Below are 5,297 nucleotides of genomic sequence, written 5' to 3'. Positions count from 1 at the left end.
ATCACCTTCTATTTATCATCATGTTTGGAATACACCCTGATTTAAGCAATTGGACAAAGAAAAAAAACCAGGTTATCTCTTTCTGCCCGCCACCTTAATCCCCGATTGCGCGGGAAATTTGAATAAATGACTATAACTTAAAACGGATATAACTTAAATTTGGGCAGGGAGGAGAATTTAATTTTGACGAAATTTTCATCATGTCAATGTCCTCTAAGCAAAGGAATAGCGATTAATCGAATGCCATTGCAGAAGAGCATACCTCAGATAAAAGANTATCATCATAATTGTTTGGAATACACCCTGATTTAAGCAATTGGACAAAGAAAAAAAACCAGGTTATATCTTTCTGCCCGCCACCTTAATCCCCGATGGCGCGGGAAATTTGAATAAATGACTATAACTTAAAACGGATATAACTTAGATTTGGGCAGGGAGGGGAATTTAATTTTGACGAAATTTTCATCATATCAATGTCCTCTAAGCAAAGGAATAGCGATTAATCGAATGCCATTGCAGAAGTCTGAACACGTCATACTTCCATTTCAAAATGAAACCCCTACATATTGTGAGCAATCATCAACGAACGTCAAAAAAAATTCTCCTCCTCCTCCCCCTCCTCCAAGAGAGAAAGGGAACGCCCATCTTCCCACAAACGTCGCTGTCTTCTACAAAATTATCATCCTTAGGTAGCTAGCCTTTGCCTTGTCAGATGCCAATGTTTTCGAGGCCCGCGATCGAGCTGCCGCAGGCTTGCGCTGCGGCCTAGGGGCCCCCAGGTCCTTGCAACTGAAAGGTTAGGTTAGGTCAGATAAGGTTAGGTTAGGTTGGGTCAAGAAAGGTTAGTTTAGGTTAGTTTATCCAGAGATACCTTTAACTAGAAGAGTGGACATCAGCGGAGCTAGGCCGATATTTCTTTTTGTCACAGCTCTTCATAAATGGAAACAGGCAGTAAAGTACTGGTATTTGAGACCAAACTGCACATCTTTTATTATATTAATTATTACCTACTCTTAAAACTCTAGACTTTTTACTACATAACCAAGACAATTTCGATATTTTTATAAAAAAGGAATATAACTCGAAATTTTGTACTAAAAACTCTATTTTTTTAATGGCTATTTCTTAATGTATGGTAGTATCCCTTGTGACTTTTGGGGAGCTGAAATGTTGTTTTCACACATTGGCCTAACATTCGCCAATTGTCATGTCCAATCTTCGTCCAAGGCTCCAGAACAACAGTTAAAGCAAAAGGTGAGCTACGTAAGGACCATATCTACAAAATAAACTGTGAGGCACCATAAGAACCTAGGACTCTAAAAGGGACACCTCCACTTGATACGCCAGGATCATGCAGCACTAGCCTGCACTCGTGTTTTGGTTCCAAAAATTGCTTCATAGAGTCAATGAGACAATTGGGAACCTCCACGAGGTTTTGTGAAGGCACAGTTTAGATTGCAACTAGGTCAAATTTTCATTGCTTAAGTACTAAATACCTTCATTATTTCAAACAAACGCCAAAATACAGATTAATGATTCTTTTCACGCTGTTTTAGCGCCGCGAAATAACGGGAGAAATAACTATTTCGTGACCTTGTTTATTTTTGGGCCAAAAAGATAGTCAAGCCACGAACCAAAAAACTTTCTCGGTCTTCAGAGCGAGTAGGGAGCTGTACCGTAGCGTAAAACTTGCAAGTATCGGGCGGGCTTCTTCGAGAGCCGCCCAGAACGGGTAGTAGGGGGCGCTGTGGCCGCAGACTTGGCATGGGTCTGTTCCTAAGGTTCAGGAGGTAGGGAATCAAGGGCGAGCAGGTTATCTTGAAGGTAAGCTAGGCCACAGGCTCTGGAATTGGCGTGCTTGTGGCGGCACAAAGGCGCCTACGGCGCGCGGGAATTGCTACCGTTGACGGGGACGCGCCGAGCGCGACCTTCAGGCGGTCGACTGAGCTGGAGACGGAAGAGTCAGCCAACTTGAGGACGAAGTGCTTGGCGTGGCGCTCAAGCACCTCATAGGGGGTCTTAGGGAGGCTGAAGGAGTCCATGCCTGGCATCATGGCGCACGTAGACAAACTGGGAGTCTTTGAGGGAGGAGGGAACGTGAGCAGGGATCTCACCATGGAAATTGAAAGGAGGAGGAGTCATCTCTTCTATGCGCCGACGCAATTGTTCAACAAAGGGGAGGTCAGCCACGGCATTCCGAGGGGTGGGGTCAAGGCACTCACCATGGACGAGATTGGCCTTGAGCGCAGCCTTCATGGTGCGCTGGATCCGCTCCACGAGGCTTTAGCCTGGGGATGGTAGGCCGTGGTGTTGTGGGCGCTGATGCCAAGTAACCTTATCAATTCCCCCCAGAGTTGGCCAGTGAACTGGGCGCCTTGGTCAGAGGTGAGGTCATCTGGGACGCCGTGGCTATCGACCCTGTTAAGTTAGTTGGATGTACTCAAGGCTATCCTTGAGCCAAGTGAAGACGATCATAAAATCTCAAAGCAACCAATGTCATGGGTGTAGCATCAAACAATTACTTTCATTCGATAAACAATTCGAGGCCCTTCGAATCAAGATGTTTTTTTTCTGTTTCTCGTGGTGGTTATGCTTGCTAAGCTTCATTTGTCATACTCTGGGTTAAAAAAAGTCTAGCATAAGTGAAATAAAGTAAGGAAGTCAAATTAATGGATTTGGAATAGCATGGACAAAATAAGATAAGGGGTCCTTTAATTTAAGACATTGATTGTGAAAGCTTCGACTATGTTGACTGAGGGCTTATAGTTTCAAGTGTTTGTGACCTACTTAACATAAATGAAATCTCAAGTAGACAGCAAATGTGTATGTGTATCGAATGTGTTCTCGATTCAACTAGATTGCCAAATGAGCACTGCCAGTTGTCGTTTGGAGTGCTTTGCAAGTTTCCCGAGTGAAAACGTCTGAAATTGGCTCTCTTTGATTTGTTGACAGGGGAGAAATCTGTTTCAGAAAGAGCATGCTAGCATTCAATGAACCAAAAACCTAGAATTTTAAATGCCAGTTAAAATAGGCTTTAATTAGCCCACAACTTGACAAATGAAATTTGGCGTGCAAAACCACAACACGAAATCAAGAGTACATATTGAGATAAATAACTCTTGTAACCACGTGAAAAGCATTATTACTTAATCACTTAATTAAAATAATATTAATTACGAACTCCCATTTTAAGAATGTTTGATCATTTCAAAGTTATAGAACCATTTCCATCCTTATTTGATTCTCCATGTAGAAATGATTAACAATGAGTCCATTCTGTATGCCCTCGTCGACACTCTTCCGGGCAAACCATTGAAGCTCGTCATCCATAAAAACCGCTTCCAACGAAATTTGGAGGCCTGCTTTTTGTCCTTTGAGTGGGAAATCCGACTGAAAATGGATATTTCTTGCAAAAATAGCTGTCATGAGCCAAATCAAGCCTTTCTTCACAACCAAAGGCCAGACATACCTAGGGGGTATCAGCAGATCAATGCCGTGTGGCAACCAGTGCACCAGGAAAAACACCTACTTCATCAACATATCCTGATCAATTCCCCGGTGGTCTCCAAAATCAATTGCATTTTTGTCTTTCAACATTCTAGATAGAACTGCCGTCATGAGTTCTCGCATGGGAGGCACATCTAATTTGGCGGCCCAAGTCCCTCCTAATATGCCAATATTATGCTGCTTGTGATCACGCATCACATGAAACGACTTCTTTGGATCACTCAAGAATTCCGAAACGGCAGCCTGCTCTCGACTCGTAATCACTGAATCCAGGTCACGCGACAGCATCAGGTCAACTTGGCTATCCAGCGCGGGTAGGAATCGCCAGATCAGGGGATATATTGCTCTGAAAGAACAGAAAGTGGTTAGGTTGTTTTGGTGTTGTTTGGGGCATTGGTCCCATTTCAAGACTCTTACGATACATTGCCAAGGTGGGAAGTTGGTTAACGTCACAAATGTCCAAAATGTCTTCAGAGCAAGCTAACTGACACAAACTCTTCCTGCAGAGGTGAATCTTCAGGGATTCGGTAATAGAGCCTCATACGATATCCTGGATAGAATTGCTTGATAGTTTGGATGTTTCGCCTATTTTTGGGTAAAGAAAAGAGTTGAAAGTTTCATTGTTAATCAAACAAATTTGAACTTTAGATAGATAGATAGAATAGATTTATTTCAGGAACACTTTGATCATGATTAAATAATGTCGGAATTTTATCATTGCGTTAGCATCTTGATACATCAAAAATTTCATGAGCATGTAATTCCTCAGGTTCTGGGTAAGCAAAAGCTTGTTTTCACCAGGACCTGGGCAAATTAACGAAGACATGACATAGATAGTCAATAATGTTACAGAGGCCAGCTGCAACACGATAAACGTGAGTTGGAAGAATTACAAAATCAAATTGAAAGGCTTGTAGGAAATCATATCGGTTTGAAGTTATAAGAAAAGAAGGGACTAAGAAAAAGATACAGAAAGAAGAACATGAAAAACAGAGCAAAGCAAATAATTCAGTGTTAATTTGTTATGTTTACTAGAAAATGTGAGACGACTTTAGGAATGGGAGGAAAATTAATAGGTTTAGAATTGTATTTGGTGCATGGAGTGTTTTGATGAGATTGAGCGGCTGATAATCGTAATAAAAAATAAGAATAAAAATCATTTCTTAGGATTTTTGTTGGCATACATAGCAATTTTTGAGTTTGCACGGAGCAATAGAGTACTTCTGTAAGAGATAATCTCTGGTTGTTTGGGTGAATTTAAGTCTGGTTAGATCAATGCCTGGAGGGTTGAAATTATTCCACTCGTTGGAAAAGCAAAATTCGGTAGTCTTTGGTAAAAGTCCCGACTTGGCAACTGGAGTAATTGCTCTCCAACCGCCAAGCCGAGGATTATTTTTATTTGAAAATATTAATGCATGGTGGAAGTTCTTGCAAGCACGACTGCCTCATCACTTGAACGATTTTAAGCGTGCGCAAAATCTTGCAATTTTAAGAGCTTGGACTCATGAAACAAAGATTCAGTGTGAGAAACCACCTCGCATTATTTATCCAACGTATAGCTTTTCTGGAGTATGGACAAGATCTTCAGTTTCGTACTTGGCCATAAAATTCAATACCGTATTCCAAAACACTTCGGATAAGTCCATTATAAAGTTTTTCTTTACAGTTTTGGGCACTGACTTGCGAATTCTGTTCAGACTGAAAAGAATTTTTCGAATTTTGTTTGCTACACTATCAATGTGACAGTGCCAGTTGAGTTTGCTATCGAGTTGCATTCCCAGAAATCGTAT

The 5,297-nt window shown here is 41.5% G+C and overlaps 1 long non-coding RNA gene across 1 annotated transcript; it reads right to left on the bottom strand.

Annotated features, from left to right (window-relative positions):
- Nucleotides 1-3,213: 3,213 nt before the first annotated feature.
- LOC131881887 (uncharacterized) lies at nt 3,214-3,847 on the bottom strand. Its single transcript, XR_009373412.1, has 2 exons — nt 3,530-3,847; nt 3,214-3,469 (listed from the first exon to the last, which is right to left on the bottom strand). It is a non-coding gene; the product is annotated as an uncharacterized LOC131881887 (long non-coding RNA).
- Between the last annotated feature and the right edge of the window lie 1,450 nt (nt 3,848-5,297).

The sequence above is a fragment of the Tigriopus californicus genome, chromosome 6 (assembly GCF_007210705.1).
Source record: "Tigriopus californicus strain San Diego chromosome 6, Tcal_SD_v2.1, whole genome shotgun sequence".
Classification (NCBI taxonomy): domain Eukaryota; kingdom Metazoa; phylum Arthropoda; class Copepoda; order Harpacticoida; family Harpacticidae; genus Tigriopus; species Tigriopus californicus.
The sequence above is the reverse complement of the archived record's forward strand: the minus strand, read 5'-3'. Positions and strand labels throughout refer to the sequence as shown.